The sequence below is a fragment of the Hetaerina americana genome, unplaced genomic scaffold (genome assembly GCF_022747635.1).
Source record: "Hetaerina americana unplaced genomic scaffold, ioHetAmer1.1.p SCAF_1, whole genome shotgun sequence".
NCBI classification, from domain to species: domain Eukaryota; kingdom Metazoa; phylum Arthropoda; class Insecta; order Odonata; family Calopterygidae; genus Hetaerina; species Hetaerina americana.
The window spans coordinates 21,813,233-21,832,678 of record NW_027286069.1 but is presented as its reverse complement, the minus strand read 5'-3'; the positions used below and the strand labels follow the sequence as shown (position 1 = coordinate 21,832,678).

The 19,446-nt window shown below is 39.7% G+C and overlaps 1 protein-coding gene across 2 annotated transcripts in view; it reads left to right on the top strand.

Annotated features, from left to right (window-relative positions):
* The first annotated feature begins 9,967 nt into the window (after positions 1-9,967).
* Positions 9,968-19,446, top strand: part of LOC139689136 (uncharacterized) — a 330,286-nt gene continuing 320,807 nt past the window's right edge. For both annotated transcript variants that reach the window (XM_071586292.1, XM_071586290.1), the window contains exon 1: positions 9,968-10,394. The gene's annotated coding sequence lies outside the window, so the exon portion shown is untranslated. The remainder of the gene's footprint in view (positions 10,395-19,446) is intronic.

The following is a 19,446-nucleotide window of genomic DNA, read 5'->3' as shown; positions in this document are numbered from 1 at the left end:
TGATGCCTTCGCAAGAGCGTTCCAGGAATGGGAACGCCGCTGGAACAAATGTATCGACTCACAAGGGTCCTATTTTGAGGAATATTAGCTTAAGATATGTAAAAGTGTAATAAATTTTTTTTCCTGAGCTCAGTACACTTATTTTCCGGACGAACCCTGTACGTCGTGTTAGACCACTCCAGATTTTCAAAGATGTAAAAGGTAATAGAATAGACTGCTGGAATTACTCGAGATATCACAGACTGTCTTTTCTGTCATTAATTCTTCGCGTGGAAAAAAAATAACAGCCGTTGAGAACTTGCGAGCGTGTGTGCGTGTGTTGTTCACCGTGAACTGTTCTGTGAGACGTGACGGTGGACGGTTTTATTTTTATAATTATTATTAATTTTAACTCGCGGGATACGGTCTAATGGCGAGGGGCAAAATGTTGCCATAGGAAGTGTGGGCGGTAGGATGGTAGCTTGAGAAATACGTGATGGCGGTCTGATAGGTCTGTTTGAATACTCCTTTCATTGCATCCATTCGCATTTCAATCAGTCTCACGCGAAAAACGCGAGGCTTGATGGAAAATTCAAAGGTTTTTAAATTCGGCCCAGTTCGACGCCCAAATTTCTTAAGTCTACCGAGTTCATTCCTTTTGTACAACCAAGACGCGGTGATTGGCAAATTGTTTCGCATGGACGGACGAGGGTTCTCGTCCGTGGAACTCCAGTCGCTTTGAGTGTTATCGGAGGGAAGCAGTAGGTATAAGCGTTCCTTCGAACTTATTTGAGTATATTAAAGCCGGAGTTGATGGTTAACCGTTAGTTGTTCTCGGTTTTTTCGTGATAAGTGATGGTGATTTCCAGTTATTATTGAAGTGCTAAAATTTGACGATATAGTGTGGTACGGCTATAGTGTGGTACGGCTATAGTGTGGTACGGCTATAGTGTGGTACGGCTATTAGACGGCTATAGTGTGGTACGGCTAAGTGATGCCCTCCCCGTGGAAGTCTTTTAAAGTCTACATTATTTTAAGTGATCGACGACCGACGTACGAATTGCATCCCGGTGATAAGAGTGTACCTTGTGCAAATATGAAAGGATAGAATTCGAATCCATATCCTTTTATCGAAGCCGGGATGAAAAATCCCTTATTTCGACTCGAAAGGAAAGGATTTCAGTGCTTTGAGAGATTTCATCAGTCGATAGTGTTTCAAATTTCGAGGTTTTTGATTCGACTGAATCGATCACATCTGGCATTACCTGTGGCAAAACTGTGCTCATACATGTACTCAAATTTAATGGCGTCACATCCAAGATCTCGAGATTGGTCCATTCGGATCGCCTGTGTGGAAAAGGAAATGTGAGTGTATTGATTCATTTCTCTCTATTCATGGATTGTTAAAGAGGCATTTTGGGGATCGGAATTGGTGCGATGGCTATCGTACTGGATTCCCACCCGGAGGGATCGGGCTCAAATCCCGGCGGTGTTGAATAATTTTCAGAGGTATCTCGATCCCTACTTGAGGTGCCTTGTGGAGGGCACTTTGAGTGAGTACGGCGTCCGTCGGATGGGACGTTAAGCTGCGGACCCCCTTGGCGCCTTTCGTTAAGAGTAGGCTAATGCCGTCGCCGGGTTTCTGTCCACTCTTCATCCATTCCTGTCCACTCCCTAGTGGCGCAAATGACCTCAGTAGTCGGTCGCCTCCCCTAAATACTACTACTACTTCCTAAGAGGTATTTATTTGGTCTCAATTTCGCCCAAAATAAATACCTCTTTTTATCCATCTGTTCCCGCCGTTGTATAGTTTGAATCGCCCAACCATTTTATGAATTTGTTGCGGGAGATTGGTGTTTTTACTTTTCAAGGTGCCTTAATAAGACTTGTTTTTGTTTGCAAGGAGGCAGAAAACGTTTTTCAAGAATTGATAAAAACTTTTACGGTGATTTAGGCGAAGTTGTGAAAAGTTTATGCGTACGCATCGAAAGTGAATAACTTAATTGTTGCGCAAAAGTTATTTCATCTATGCTCTAAGAGTCACTAATTTAAAAACTGCTTACATTTTTCGTAATTTGTACGAAGCAGTAAAATTGGCACTAACTCTCTTACATATTCAACAGATTCAAGCGAAATGTAGTCGTCATTATGAGAAAAACTACTTCGCACTTTTCCACAGATAAATCTCTGGAAAAGTCGAAATTTGTTTTTCTCATAACACTCTTACAGATTATCTTGGGTGAAAAGCGCTTCAGTGCATTTTTTTTGTTAATACCCACACTTCAATAAGATAAGAATATAAAATTCACCACACCTCTTGACTTCCAATGTAGCCTATCTCTCGGAGAAAGACTCGGTTTGTGATGAATATATGATTTTTGGTGGAATTGAATAAAATGTTAAGGATTAAAATGGAAGTGTTTCACCAAATCTTAAATGAGGATTGAAATGTTTCATGGGAATGGCCCTCAAATGTCATCACTTCTATCCAAGACCGTGTAGGACATACGTATGAGTATCTATCTCGGACCAAAGTGATCAGGATTTTGGTGAACTAAAAATTGAGTAAAAATAATGAGCGGAGTTTATAGAAAATCGTGAAAATTTTTAAGCGACCTTCTTCATAAAAAAGATCAAATTTACTATAGTTGTGATATCAGGCGATTATCTTGGCAATTATCCAAAAGGATACGAGTAATATTGGTTAACAGAGTAGTGGCCGTGGATATCTAGTCTTAATGAATAAACATTAAAAACAAGATAAGCGGTTAAGCAGTAATATAAAAATTCATAGAGATTTAAAAAAACTAATTGATTTATGCTCAATCGATTGAAGAACAATTTTTAACAAGTGGCCATTTTGTTGTTTCATTACCTGTAATACTACTGGAATAAGAAAACTTCTAAATTTAACTGTAAAACTTTATCGTTTGAGAATAGTGTCTGCGTTTCAGTCAAAAATTTTCATTTTTGCAATAAATGTTAATTAATAAATAATATGTAATTCAAACGAAGGAGCGAGATGGCGTCAGCCAACAAAAGTATAGAAAAACACATAAAATAGGGTACTCAGATGTACCTGTATTCCGAAATATTCGATGGCAAGACCACTTTCCTCTGCGGAAAGAAGGAACTAAAATGAGATTCTGATTTTGCGGAAATGAGTTCCATCTCTCCGCAGAGAAAGGTGGTCTTACGTGGGAGTCGTACGTACCTCACGGGGATATCTTTTTTCCCCGCCTTCCTATTTTTTAAAGAACCTTTCCGCCTCAAAGATGATACTTCCTTATTCAACTAGACTGGACAATCAGTATTATCAATCCAAAGATTGGTTTAGTGTAGCCCTCCACTCTAATTGTTTATACCGTTTTCGTTTCATCTTAATCTCACTATTTTAAATTTTCCAGTATCTATTTGACGCAAGAATATTAATCTGTGCCCTCCCTCTGCAGTTCTAAAAGGATTCAAGACTACTATAGGATATTGTACGTGATTCATGAAAACCACTGGATATTTTTTAAAATCTTTTTCTTCGGTCGCTTTCTTCATATTATTTTCGCATCATATGCTTAATGTTTCCATAGTGTTAATCAACAGATGTTTCTTTGAAGGGATATATATAATTTGGAGAGTACCTACGCACAAATTTTAATTTATCCCAAGAGAGCACAAAAGAGTATCTAAGATTAACTAAAAATTCTACAACACGACCAAATATGTTGTTAAAAATCACAAGTAGATGTTTCGATATAATTAAGATTAACTACAAGAAAAATGGTAACTTTGCTCATGGAGTGCCTTATCGTGTCTATTTAAGGATGTGCAACGGTTTTGATAGGGATATCGTGACGGACTAAAAATAGGCGTCGTTCCACCAGGTGCGCATTATCCAAGGCTAATGTTACCACTCCAAGGCATCCAAGCGTAGCGCATGCTCTCAAAACGAAATGTGAAACTATACTATGATGACTAAAGTCTTCCCCCCCCCCGCCTTAATACTGATTCTGTCCCAAAATCGGAATGAGTATTTTATTCCATGGTGTCTTAAACGCTTAAAAAAAAGGTACCAAATTTCAAAGAAACAGATAAATGTTTAATTTAAATTTTATGTGGAAAAAGTACACCGTTTTTGGGAAATTTGTCGGTATTTTCATTATTAGAGTTTACTGTGATGCTATTAGAAAGTTTAAATGGCGTTCAAGTTTTAATATATCCAATTTTTTTCTACTACAGAAGCTACTGACACCAGAACTTTGAAACATTTATTACTTATCACGATTTTTTCCCTGTGCACGGAATAATTGTACACGTCGACGCTCTAATAACATGGCCACCGAAAACACTCCTCTTCATGGTATTTATTGCTCACTTTAAAAACCGGCTGGTCCGTGGCCGATGCTTGTCGCACGACGCTCGGCATTTTTTTAACTCTCCAGCACCTATAAACGCAGATATCAAATACAGATCTACAATACCATGACATTACATGTCTCTCACTCAATTGACGTAGAATTTTGATTGGATTATTAAACCACGCAAGTGGAGATAAACAATTATCACATGTAGTTCTAGTGCGCTAAAAGACGCCATTTTAATTGTTAAAAACAGTTCTCACTCTGGCGACAGCCATACGAACCCAATACACTGTGTACGGCAGAGACATCTGTGTACTATACTCACAAGAAGAGCCCTGTATTTGAAGATCAATTACGTAGCTCTGTTTACTTAGTCTTGGGAAAAATTGACATAACTTAGTATTTTAACCTCGCACTTTTTCGCAAGTATATTTATAAAAAAATGCGGATCAGTGTTCGGGTGGATAAATATACCATTAGACGGGAACTGCAATAACTTTCTGCATATGCCCATGGAGATTTGGATTAGGTTTCCAAATAGGGTTTACATCACGAATTGAAATGGATCGTTATCTATTCTTAGTCACTAGTGAACGCTATGGTGACCTTAGAATAAGAACAAACCTACCATGTACATAATGAATGAAATATTTAATTAATGGAGTATGAAATGGGTAAATTACGCTATTATTTTAGAATTTCCGTAACTCAGTATGTATGGCGTGTCGTGAAATAATGAAATACACGAAATTAACCTAGAAAATGTCCGAGAAAATATATTGCATGATATATTTTGAAGCAGGAAGCCTGATAAAATGATTAGCTTCATTTATATATTTATAATCCTGTATCATATCACTTAGGTACGTTACCAACAATCCTGGGGATGAATAATAGAATTACGAGTATTTTCAATAAAAAGTATGTAATAAATTTTTAATACGCGTAAATTTGCGCCAAGATTTAACTATTTGTTGAATTACCATCTTAATGTAAAACTTCTATGGGCTAAAATTTTCATTCCACTGAACTGTTGCGTCAGCAATTGCCGTTGCAAGTTGAAACATGTTTAGTTTTCCCAATTCCCCTCTTCTGATGGTAATGAATGCTTTTTCACAAAGGTGTTTTTTTTCACATTATGAAAATGCGCTGCCAATGCCAAATTTGCATGCAGTTTCGCGTGTTATTTTCCATCCTTCCTGTCTGTACACATTTTTGCACAGCAAATTTTGCGAATGGAAGGTTTATGGCCAATCTTTCAGTCAATCCAATCAAAACCTCGTAAATTCAGTTCCCGAGATCATTCATTGTGTACTGTTAAACCATTTCCATAACGCGCAGCCTCGTACTCTGGGCTGCCGTGCCGTTTCATCGGAGAATTTATAAATCTTGTTGCAGAGAGCAACTGTTGTCATGGCATAGCCGTCAAAAGCTTTAATGTGGCCCTGGCGCAGTGTGGCCAGATTAAAAATTAGGTTCTTGGGTAGCAGTTTGATGTTTTCATATATTGAGGTATTCATTGCTGCACTTTTTTATAATACCAATTTCAAATATAGATTAAAAATGATTTTATGAAACCATCTCCACTGGAATTATAACTCAAGGCAAGAGTAATTTGTCTTTGCTCTTGATAAGTGTCAAAAATTTCTCATCGTTTCCAAACGCATGTGAATTTGTAAAACGTGTTTTATGAATTCAATTCAGTATATGCTAAGTGTTCAACTCCTGCGGAGGAAATTATTAGCGAGACATCTACAACTGCACAATACACCGCGAGCCGCCGCAAGGGCGTGTGGTGGGGGGAGCTAGGTCACCACCTGTAAAACAAAATGTAACCGCATGCAAAACTAACAAATTCATACCGATTCACACCCACAAAGACGTATATTATTATTATTAGGTAATCTACCGGTTAAGGTAGATTTTAGATGGACACAACTACCAAATAATTATTTTGTGACTCCTAACAATACACAACCCAAAATCCTACTTGACATCAGGTCCCCCTTCATCTCTGAGTACTTTCTTCCTACCTTCATCCCGTCCAACATCCCTATCCTGTTCCTTCCCTTTCCTCGTTTGCCTAACATTCTCCCCTCAATTATAGTCTTCAAAATCCCGCTGCCGGTCAATACCCCCTTCATCAACTTTTCCTGCCTCCATAGGATCTCTCCCAAAACAATCCGCACTTCCTCATTTAAATTTATCATTTATATTCATAAAAATCCCATTTCTACTTACATACATGCAAATACATGTACTAGCGACTAACATACACATATGCATGCACCACGAATATACCAGGTATCTAACCAACGTTTAATCTTGTCTTCACTTATAAACCGAATGTCTTATCTATTTCTATAATGACTTTGATTTCTTACTATTATGATTCCTGATTGTCCGGGGAAAGAATGGATATTTGTATCTATCTGTAATGGAGTCTATCTCCCTTATCTTTGTGGTCTAACCTAACTAAATAGTGTGGGGCCATAAGAATTACGTTTGTATCATTGTTAAAGTAGATCGCGGTAGTCCAGGGGGTAGAGCGTTAGACTACTAATCGGAGGGCCCGGGTTCGATTCCCGGCCACCTGCAGCTCCACCCAAACTATGTGATTTTTCGGGTACCAGGTCTTCATGGTAAACCATAACTGGCAAAGGGAAAGGAACTGGCCCCCCTACCCTGATGTGTGAATTTCACACGCCGTATAGGGCTTAGTACTGGGTGAACTCTACCATCACCTACTAAACCGACCTTCGGGTTGATTACTATTTTAATATGTTTTTATCATTGTTAAAACTCCTTTGTTCTGAAACTTTCCAAAAGTCTAAGTCTCGCAATGAAAAGGGTTAGAAGCTGATGAAGTGAAAGTATTTGGGGAATTTGTAATAACAATTCCGTTTATGAATGATCAAGCGTTGGCTAACCCGTCAGGCAAAGGGTTACAATCAGTACATGGGTCATTTGCGGAAGCAGTACGATATATATATGTGATGAAAGGATAAGCATAAGATAACAAGAGCAATGGCATTTTCGAGATGTAAGAAGATGAAAAAAATATTTAAGTTGGGGGACACACATACACGAACTGGTGAAGCAGTTCAGCTATTTTGGGAGTATTTCGGAGGATCATGGGCAGAGTTGGAGGGACATAAGAAGAAGAATTGCGGAAGATAAATAAACTTTTACGGAGAGGCTGAATTTAATGACCGGCATCTTAAGGGAAGACGTAAAGAAAAGGCTTGCCAAAACTTGAGAATGGAGCGTACGTAGTTCTTTATTGCTCAGAAACTTGGCCGTTGAGGCAAGGGGGTATGAGGCTTTCGAGATGTGAGGGTGGCGGAGAATGGAGAAGATAAAATGAACAGAAGGGAAAACAAGCGAAGAAGTTTTCTTCAAGAAGGGGAAAAGAGAGGGTTGTTTGGTGAAGTACTAAGAAGACAGGGAGGAAGTGGATGCGGGAGACCACGAGTGGAAATGGAATGGTGAAGACGGTATTAGAGAGGAGAATGCTGGGAAAGCGAGATGGAAAGAAGAAAGAATTAAACATTTTGGATGGAAATAAGGGAATTAGAAAATATTCAGAGGTAAAGAAAGAGTATTTATAATATGTAGTATGGGTTTATTTAATGCCGTGTTAGTGAAGGTTAGGAAGTACTGTAGTCTGTAGAACATCCATCAGAATCCTAACATACCCCAGTCAGACTACGGCTAATAATAAAAATTGATCAGTACTCGGCAGTCAATTAAGAGCTCATGCAAACTCTATCGAAGATCTCATACAAGTAATTTAATGCGATGTTGATTCTACAGAAATACTCAATGGTGCTGCCCTCTGCAGTCAGCTAACTGAAATCGCTTCCTAATCATCGGTTAGCAAAGTCTGTTTACACCATGTCTCGTATCTAAGGGTGGGAGTTTTTCGGATTTTCCTCTGACAATGGGAATAATCAATAAAGGTGTGCACATCATTTTTAAGGAATGCCATCACTGTAATATTCGAATTATATTTGTATTAGTTCTCCTTATATTATCCACTGGCGGCGTTATGGATTACTCGATTAATTTTTATGCTAGCTATCTGGAGTCATATTAATATCACCCCGCAAATTTTTAATTACTGCATCTTGGTTTTATAGGACAATGAGAAGTATCTTAATAAAAATGGTTTTCTTTTATTTCCCAATTCTATTTGAAGTCCTTGTTTATTATTCTCAAGACTTTATACAGTATTAGAATACTATATATATATATATATATATATATATATATATATATATATATATATATATATATTCACATATATATATATATATATATTCACATATACACATATATGTATTTAAGATCGAAATCATAAGCAAAGATATGAATAAACTTTAATTAATATACATCATGTTTACCTCCTCGATTGGAATAATATTTTACCAAATTTTTACACTGATTGCTGATAAAAAAACCTTAATTATCAATTACGTTGGTTTACAGGTAAATCATTTACTAATAATAAATGATTTCGGATAAAAACTATAGTACCATTATGTAGCTAGCCGTGGTTGATGATGAACTATCCGCCATCCCATGGGTTAAATGGAAGAAGGGACCATTTGGTCTCAATTTCGCCCAAATAAAGACCTCTATCTATCTATCCGCAATAGAAATGCGTATTTGTCTTTTTCGAATGGTTCTCGTTTTTTAATAAATCATTTCAGTTCCTCCTGCGCCATTTTTTTTAATGCTAATTTTCACCGTTTATGCCAATGGATGCTTCTTGCATAATTTATTTCACATAATCTCTCCGTTATCGAACATTGATGAAGATATTAAATAACTAGACGGGCACTGATAACCAACGTCTTCTCATGCATTTTAGCCTGCACTCAACCGGCGTTTATCTCCCTAATTGCCTCCTCTCGTATGCGTAGGTCAGTATTTCGCACTAATATTCCTTAGTGCTTGTACTTTCAGTTTTCATGAACTACATTATTTGTGTTAGATTACCGGAAAACACTTTGACTTAATATCAAGAAAAATTTAGATTAATGATGTTGCAATCCTGGTGTGTAATCACCCCCTGCCACTCATCCTAGCCGGTAGCTTTCAGGGTGCCATGTTTAAGTATAACTAGTTGGAATTGTAACGGGGATTTAGCTTACTTTTCGCATTGAAATATAAAAAAGGGAATTCCATATTTTCAGTGTCGATTTTTGGAAACAATTCGCGGGTTATAAAACTTTTTTGTTTTCCGTTCTGTCGTTTACATAGTCATCCCGTTTCGAGCCTGTCCATGCATGAATATAGAGTGATTTTGATGAATTCTGTCAAAAACACTTTCCCAGAGCTGACGGAGGGACCTCTCCCACCCCCTCCCTCTCTCTCTCTCTCTCCTTCCAAGGGGGAGTTAGCTCCCTTTAGTTTACAGCTTCGCCGCCGCTAGCCGAGCGGCGTTCTCTCAACCCCCCTCCCCCCGGTGCCCTTTCCTTCTTCACCCTCCCCTACCTTTCCCCCCGATACTTCCCCGTCGCACCTCCCACCCTCTTGCGTTAACCCCCTACCCTTCCCCTCGCACGCGGACAGAAACGGAAAGCAGTCAGTGGTTGGACGGCACACGGTGAGCAAGGGACCGCCGTTCGTTTGTTACCGGTGCCCAGCGCGCTGGCGAGGATTTGGCTGTCAGGGCCTCCCGCCGTCGCTAAGAGGAGGCAGAGCGGACGGATTCCCGCTTCGAAAACTCACCGTCGTTGCCTGGAAGTGTTGTTGTTGTGTCGGTGGTCGTGTTGGTGACAGTTCGTCGTCCAGGGTTGTCGCGCGGAGAAGTAGTGGTATCACGGCCTTCCCAAAACATTCCGGAAAAGGGTTTTTGCGCCTCTCCCGGTCGATTGATCCCCCCTGTTGTTGTTACCCCTGCATTGTCGCCGCAAGTGCCTGCCGCAAAACCATCCTTTTGCTCTCAGTCATTGGGATTGTTTGTCATTTTGTTTCTCAGCGTCCGTCCTTAAGTCTTCTCCAGAGTGCTCCCGGGTTACGAAGAGGATCGGAGGAGTGTGAGGATCAGAGGTAAGTTGACTATGCAGGGTGCATTCCTGTGGATTATTTACTATCAAAAATGTGAAGCGATGGGCGGTTTGTTTTTCTATGGAAATTCACTCTGTTTTCTTCTCCTTATTATTATTGTATCGGTCCGGCAGGGAGTACGCCACGATTGTCAGAACCCTTATTTTTTTAAATTCCAACCCGCGAAATGTGTGATCAGTCAGCGGTCGAACTCCCAACCCCCTTCCTGGCGATCGGGAATGTACGGCCTTAAATTTCCGAGCTGAAAAAAACGGTTTTTTGATCGATCGAAATGGACATTTCGAAGGGTTTTTATATGGGAGGGAGGAAACATCGGCTGGGCAGTCGAAAACTCCATGATCCGTATGGATATATCGAGTGAGGTCGAGGGGAAATTTTGTCTCATTACACACCCCCGCTAAATTAATCAATTTAAATTCGCACCCTTTAAGAGAGCATTTATGTGAATAGCATAGTCGTATTTTCTCATTAAATTATAATCCTCAGTGTGGAGGGAAATGTTTACAAAAATCAGCCCAGAGTCACGCGAAAAAGGTGTGATATATTTTCCTTCTTGATGAATCACGTTAGTAGTATGGATACTCTAGCTCTGTTTATTAACATCAACGGCACCTGGGGAAGATGTACAGAAATGCAACGTTGACTGATACAGTAGTGAATTTCATTTCCATCTCATTTTCGTCAATTTAATCCGCCCATTCCTTGTTTGCACCTGTTCATAGTTGTGTGAGATAACGTCTCATCGTGATTCTTCAACCATTTAGTGTTACACCCTATTGGTTACATTGGTGAGTCACACGTAGATGGTAGTTGTGTCCATATTTTTAATTTATCTATCCAATTAGTTGCAGCGCCGTATTTGTACTGTACCAATTCCTATGAAAATAATAATGACAGATGAACGATAAATCAATCCAATACGTTAAGGAAGTATCATCTTCGGTGCATTTTGAACCGCTGTATTTGAACGAGCGGCATAACCTTAGTGGAACTCTCGCACGGGTAGAAAGGGTTTCTTTATAACGCCAGTTATTGAGCGCCTTTATGAGGAGGAGCTATGTAAGTTACGTCGAGAAATCACAGAAATATCACCATTATCTACCCACACACACATACAACCAGATACATAAATATACATACATACATCTGGGTGTGTATGTGCCCTTTTACGTGTTTTCTATTTATATTTTTGTGTTAAATTGTGCCGTCCAAATGTTATATGGCTCTCATGAGTGTTTCTACATTTTATACATTTTATTTGTATATGTGTGTATATATATATATATATATATATATATATATATATATATATATATATACACGTATAAGAATTAAAGACAAGCACACTTTCGTGAATCGGAGTTTGCTGACCTGCTTGGTAGGCATTTTTTATTTTTATTCCCATTGAAAATAAAGAAAAAATAATTTTTTAATGATTTTAGACTACTCTCAGGAAAATCCTCGCTCTGCCCTTTCGGGTTCGCCTCCCTGTTGCGAATTCCTTTTTTTTAGCCCATAAAATGGTTGCAGTTGCAAATGGACTTCGGCATTTCTTCAACGCGGCATTATTGAGGTTGAACATGATTTAGAGGAGTGTCAATTCTTCCTTTCACCCGGTGTTTACAGAGTTCTTTTTCCCATCATTGATCTCTTATTCTGTTTTCAACTGGTTTAGGCGTAAATAAATTTACTGTTACCCTTTTATATTTTATTCTCGAGAGATAGAATACGTTTTGATAAGTGGTCGTGTGGCCGACGTTTGAATAACAATTGCATAACGAAAACTAATATACATATATATATATATATATGCATTCGAAATCCTAAGAACCTCCGCAAAAGCGTATGAAAAGAGTCAAAACCATTCTCATTTTTTTTAAACTTACCTGTAAGATGTAATAAATAAATATATTCAATGTCATTAGATTGCAAATGCAATTCACCAGGAGTTTGATTATTCGCAATTCAGGTTTGAGTTTTAAAAAAATAAAAGGAAAATAACACGGAAGATATATGAAATATACATCGTATTCAGGTAATAATACTCGTATTTTCAATATTCGAACCAAAGTATTTCTGTGTGGAGTAAAATCTTTGATCAGTAAACCACATATAGATTACATTATCGATTGGTACAAATTGTTCATATTTATAGCTCTATCTGGTAATTTGTTGGACAGGTTATATCAGGATGAAAAAAATATGAGACCGAGAGTTAATGTAAACTTTTATTAATTTTTGATCTGTTTCTTGCGGAATAATGGTGCACCTCTAGTCTTACTGGTAAAATATTTTAGTTCTATTTTTCATTGCTCGGTGCTTAAAACAGACCTTTCCAACTTAAAACTTAGTGCATTATAAGTAGAAAAATTATCAAACCTTACATTCGCGATGAGCAAAATATAATCGACAATAGCAAAAAAGGAATGCATGCGTTCCTCCTTTAAAAGATTACGAATCAGTGTAAGCTGAGTTGAAATGGCAAGAAATCAGAATTTTACTGTCATAATTTATATTTCTTATTTTAACCACTCTCCCCCACTTTACTTTATTTATAAATTGGCAAAGCAAATCTCTTTAGCGAAGGTAGGAGAATAGAATGTAAACGATAGAGAATTTGAGTGTAGAACAGAGTGAAAAATGCCCATTTTCCCACGAACGAACGATATAAGGGATCAGAATATTTTTACCGGCCGCACTTGGGGGGAAGATTATTTTTTATATTCTAAGAAACCTCCCTGGCACCTTTAGCTCCACCAATATCGTGTGGTTTCCCGGGTACCACATCATCCTGGGACCTCTTTGGTGGTGGAACAGGGGCCACCCCCCCCCTAATGTGCGAATTACACACGCGGTTTGAATTACTATGGGGTGAATTATTACATCTTTTATCAAAGCGGCATTCGGGTTGATTACTGTGTTTATGATTTTTTATAAAACTAAAAATTAAGTAAAAGTTAATTTTTTTAGTGTGCATACCTGGTGTTGATTCGCCACCTGCCTCCCACCGCAGCGTTGATTTGGTGATTACCAGTTCTTCTAGGGTAATCACTACCGGCAAAGAGATTAGGGAACTGGCCCTTGCCTATTATCCTGTTAATGAATGAATTTCTCACGCCATTGAGCTTTTACTTCAACTATCAAACTAACCTTCGGGTTAATTACTGTCATTGATTTTGGTGCTTAGTTGACTGTAAAAATAGTTCGAACTGTAGCAGGTGGAGAAGTTTTAATTTTATAACTGGCCTATCTCGCCGGTCCCAGTAGCGACAGAGTAACGTTCTCGCCTGCCAACCCTGAGACCGCGGGCTCGATGCCCGCGTGAACCTTATACTACAATGTTTAGGGGTTAGGTGGAAGATGGTGACTATTTACTATCAATCTCGTCCCAATAAAAAAGCAAGACAGTAAATTTTGGTCCTAAGTGTTCTAAGTTAAATTTTGATGCATAAGAAGTAGAACATCGTTGGTCAAAGAAACTTTCACAAGAGGGAGGAAATTGATGATAGGGGTGTGGAGTTACTATATAAAGAAAATTCAAGTTGAATCTATGATATAGGGTGCGGTTTCCTAAGACAGGGGAACATGGTCGTTGAATGAAGATTATAGACGTAGATTGGAGGATTTTAAAATGTGGGTGTTGAGAAGGATGGAAATGGACCAAAAGGAAAACGAACGAGGAAGTGCTAGGGATGAGGGAAGCGGAGGAGATGGGATTGTTGGGAGAAATCCAATGGAGGCTGGAAATATGGATGCAGCGTGCATTTGTATTTGCGATGGATTGCTGAAGATTGTGATAGAGGAGAGGACATTAGGTAGAGGTAGATGAGGAAGAGACGGGAATAGAATTGGTATGTACGACGGAAGGGGGGCAGGAAGGGGCTATGTGGAATTGAAGAAGGGTGTATTGTAGTGTCGGATGTTGTATTGTGTTTTGTCAGGAGAGACAAAGAAATGTATCCATCCAAAACATACCCTAACAGGTAACAATATTTGTAAGGTTTTTTAATTTAGGATTTGAAGTTATCAATATGTCCAGTCTGCTTCAAAATATGCCATTGCCATCCTTCTTGACATCGGAAATGGAATATCGCACCCTACATTAACATCACTCGCATCGACGTTTCATATTTCTTAACAAATTGAAGATGATACGCGATACATAATATGGGAACGATATTTGTTTACTCGTACATTTAATTATACCCATATGGTTCAAGTACGTAAAGGTGATATTGAAAGAGGAATAGGATATTGACCTGAATTTCTATTTGCTTCGTTTACTTGCACATTTTTCAAGCCAAGCTGCGTCACCTCCCCGAATGTCAAATCATCTCATTTTCATATTACGCATCGATTTATTTACCGGCCCTGAACCGCTACGGGAATTTGAAGCCCCGTATAAACTCAAAAGAGTTTAGGCGGGCAACAATCGATTTATATCGAAACGGATACCAGCTCGTCGGGCTTGAACAATGGATCCCGTGTACAAGTTCAATGCAACCGCGCAGCCTATCGCTTGCGCTGTGAGAACGCTCGAAATCACTCGCCTACAAACAAGCTGCGATCGTCCTTTGTTTGGCAGCTATGTTGCCACATTGTTAGGAATAATGCTATACGTTTGTATCAATCATTGTTTCCAAATAATTCAATGTCTACCCTGCGGAAAATACGTTTCCTCGTAAGTTCTTCATATTTGATTTTTCAATTCATAGTTCGATCCGAAAGATGCGGTCGAAATTGTCGATTTAACTCAAAAGTCGACTCGGCTTGCGGTTACCTCATCCAAGTATTGAACTCAGCCTTAATCGATAGTGAACTCGTATGAGTAGGAGTAAGAAAGTATTGGTAAGTAAATCAATTCTTCGTGTGTACTCGTCACTTTGTTCTAGAGAGCATAGCATTCGATATATCGCAGTGTCGCAGTCGGTTGTTTTGGTCATCCGCTCTTCCAACGTGTTGTTTCAAGCAGGGACTACCTTTCGGAATGGGATGTGTTTTGACATGTCTGTTCACGGCACACAAAGCGGGGGGGGGGATGAATTTGATTCGCCCTTCCTCCCCCCGTCAACCATAATGCGCCTCTCACCCTCTCCCCATTTCCCCTTATCTTCGTCCCATTTCAGTCCCTCTCCCTCGCTCCCTCTTCTCCCATCAAACCCCCTCCCTCCCTCCCTGTCCGTGTCACTCATCTCACAAGCACCCCCATCCTCCTTCCCCTCCCCTCCAGCCGTAATACCCCTTCCCTCCCCCCCCCAATTCCACTCGCACGCACCCTTCGCAACCATCCCCAATCGAATCTCTCATTCCCCCGGTTGCCGCTCCCGTTGCCGGGTGGGGAAGCACAGGCCGGCCGCCGGCTTCCCCTTTTCAGGCGTGCGCGCAGTGTGTACCAGGCGACCAATAAACCTGTTCAAGAATTCTAATGTGGAGAGGCTTATACACATTGTCACATTTTCAGGGAATAACTGCTGTTAGCATTACTTTAATTTTACTCGATAAACACAACTTTATGCGAAGGTTAAATCACAGTTTAAATCTTTTACGTAAATATGAACGATGTGTCTTGAGCTATGATGTTGAAAATGTATTTTTACCCTATACGTTCTTGGCCTGATTGCATCAATAAAATTCGAGAGATTAAGTGTAGAATAGATAGATTTAACAATGTCATTTTTTCCACGAACGATATAAGGAATCAGAATACAGTTGCCGACCGCGCCTGGAGGGAAAAATATTTTGGGTCAAAAGTAGTTTTGTGTGCAATCACCCCCTGCCACACACCCTAGCAGTTGCTTGCAGGGTACTATGTGAAAAAAAATGTTTTGAATACGCACGTCCGTCATCGGAATTAGCTACTGCCACGCACCCTAATGATGGCTTGCAGAGTACCATGTAGATGTAAATTTATCGTTTTTCGGCTCTTGGTGGAATAAAATTTCTATGGTATACAGGTATGCAACTTGCACACTCGCTTGAATTTAGAATAATTATTAGAGGTAATTGTCCCCTTACCTTTGGTAGTTGGCAGGATTGCATGCTGAGGATACATTATTCTCCGAGCGGAATGACCTGTCACTTGAAGAATCTGAAATAATCGTTCCTGAATACCATTAAGAGATTTTCTGAAGTAAAGCAGAGAATATAGTCTCGTTTCGCTGTTCATTATTGGAATTACTTGTCACTCTCAGCGAACGCGTAATTTAGTCATTACAAGTGGGAGTATTTTTATGTTGCCCACCTCCCTGGGGTGGGGGCTGTGATTCTATGGTTTCATTAGAACAGTTTCTTGCATGAAAAGACATACTCGTAATTAAAAAACGTGAGTACATTACAAAATGTATGGGTAATTTTGTAAAAGAGGGCAATGACAAAAAATCGACAGGGATAAATCAGCCTAAGAGATGTTTTTAATGCAACTTAGTCACGCGAAATATACAAAGAAGATCCTTTCGTACATGTTTTCAGTTTTACGTGATGCCGGTTTAACTTTAATTCCTGTCTCTTAGAAGAGGGCTAATACATAAAAATGTCATTCTTAGCTTCGAAAACTACGTCTTGAACAGGCTGCATTGCATCTGAAAAATACGGGGAGGGATGTATTATATCTGCAAATACAAAATACTCAGCATGCAGAAGAGAGGGGGGGGCGTGTGGTGGGGGATGTTAGGGAACCAACCCTTAATGCATTGCATTTGCCTATGTATAAGAATGTATTTGTTTAAATAATATTTATACTTATATTTAAGCAAATGTTATACATGTATGGTTCCCTAACATGCCTCTCAACAACTCATCTCGGTGGCTTGCTCTGTGTCATGTAGGTGCAGATATAATTACGTACTGTCAACCGGTTGAGATAGGTTTTGTCGTTCTCTAGTTTATGAACTCCTATTTTAATTTACAACCTAGCCTTTCCCTTTCTCGAAAACCGCAGAATCTTTGTTTTTTTAACTTCTAATTCTCATCCTTGACCGACCAAGCTGACTTTCCAGTACGTTCATCAATGCTTACAATCTCTCGGTTGATTAACAAACTAAAGCTTGATCATATGAAATAAAAGAGAAACATACACGCACAGAAAAGGAAAGCACACAATAGAATATCGGCTCATTAATATTTTTATATTCAGAGCCACCTTCATTAGAGTAAGAGGAATAACTGAAGAGAAGGTATAAACAAGGGAATGGATATGTTTGGGAGTGGGTTGGACAAGGATTTACTGAGAAGCTGGTGTAATCGTTAATTTGTTTTTGAGGGATGTCAGGGGTTTAGTCCGGGAGATTGGAAGGGTTTAAGTAGCCAAATGCGTGCCTGCCCTTTGTTGGTTTGGTGTGGATGTAGGAGGGAGAAAATAATGGTTATGTTGCAGCAATTTTCAAAGGTTTTGCTGTAGGTAACCGGCTATTCTGGATATGTGAGGGGCGTCGTGTCTTGAAAGATTTAAGGAGCTCAGCAGCATTCACATTGCAGAAGATACTCGAAATTTTAATGAGGTGAAGGAAGAAGCCAAAAGGGACGGCAGATATTTGAGAAGATGCTTTTGGGGAAGGTATTTCACAGCGAGTATGGATGAGGTGTTTTATGTGTGCAAAGTACGGTTGCTTGGAGTCGGAGGTATTTTGAGAATTTGAATGGATTTGGAGGGTTGGCCTGGTGTTCTAAAAAAAGTAGGAAAGATTTGGGGGACGCTTCAAGGTGACAGGGTATTTGGAATGTTGGTTAGCAGCGATTTTGTTTTATGACAGGACGGGGAACGGATATCTAAGGATAACCTTTAGGGTTTGGACGCCAGAGAATTAGGGTATGCTAATCGAAAGAACGTTGTCTCTGCTATTACGGGCCATTGTAGGTGTGCATTTATGTTTGAGAATTTTTTGTTTTAGCGGGGAGTCTGGATAACCACGTCAGATAAAAGAGACGTCAAGCTTTCAAGCACTCAAGCAAACAATTAATTTGAAGAATCGGAGATGTATTCCTCTCCATTATATTATTTCCATTCTTAATGATACCCTGCAAGCCACCGCAAGGGTGTATGGCAGGGGATGATTACACACCAGGCATGGAATATTAAATTTTTCCCATGAACCGCAAGGATCAGAATAATTGTAATCGACCGCGCTAGTACGGGGAAAGTATTCATCTTTTTTTCATTATGTGGCCTAGTATGTTCACATTATCTCGTGTAACCATGGTTTGTTGTCCTTCCTGATACTAGTTTGTCATTTTTTCCCTCGAAGGGATCATAATAACGTCGTCCGACCGCGTTAGGAGTGAAAATATTCGGGTCAAAATTAGTCTGATGTACCCCTTACCACAAACCCTAGCGGTGGCTTGCAGGGTACTAAAAAATAAAAATAGTAGCTCGTTTCTTAAGTATCAAGAAGTATCTGACACTAAGATACGTAAGTGTACCGAGAATCCGTTATTTGAATTATTTTACAGGTATGTAATATAAATAAAGATTTAGAAGGTCTTCATTTTTGATGTTGCATGCATGGTGTGTAATCACCCCCTGCCACACCCCCTAGCCGTGGCTTGGAGGGTACCAGGTAAATGTAGATGAATGGTGACAAGTCAAGTAAATTGGTGTCGCCGAAGGTGATTTAGTGGCCACCCCTCCCCACCCCATCCATTCTTATCCTTTTCCTTGCTGGTACGATTCAGGGTATTTTTCAGTTTCTTATTTACACAGCTTCATCCTCGAGGGTTTTGGCCAATTCCCCTCCCTCTCTTTCCCCTCCCCTTTCTTCCAGTCCATTTGCCCGTAGGTATGTTGTCGCGTGTCGAGGGTTCGTTCCCAGGGGTGACAGCCAATATTTTGGTCCGTCTGGCACGGAAGATTTCGGCGTAATAGCTTTCGTCCCGCAGGTGGGATGGGATTCGCGCCAGCCTCTATTAAATCGTCTCCTTAATCGCCGATCTAAATGTTTGAGCGTGAAAATGTGCGTGGGTGGGTGGGTGGGGGCGGTGGGCCTTGTGGGGAGTCTCGATGCCTCCAAAGCTTTCGTTTTGGCGAGGTGCGAGGGGGCAC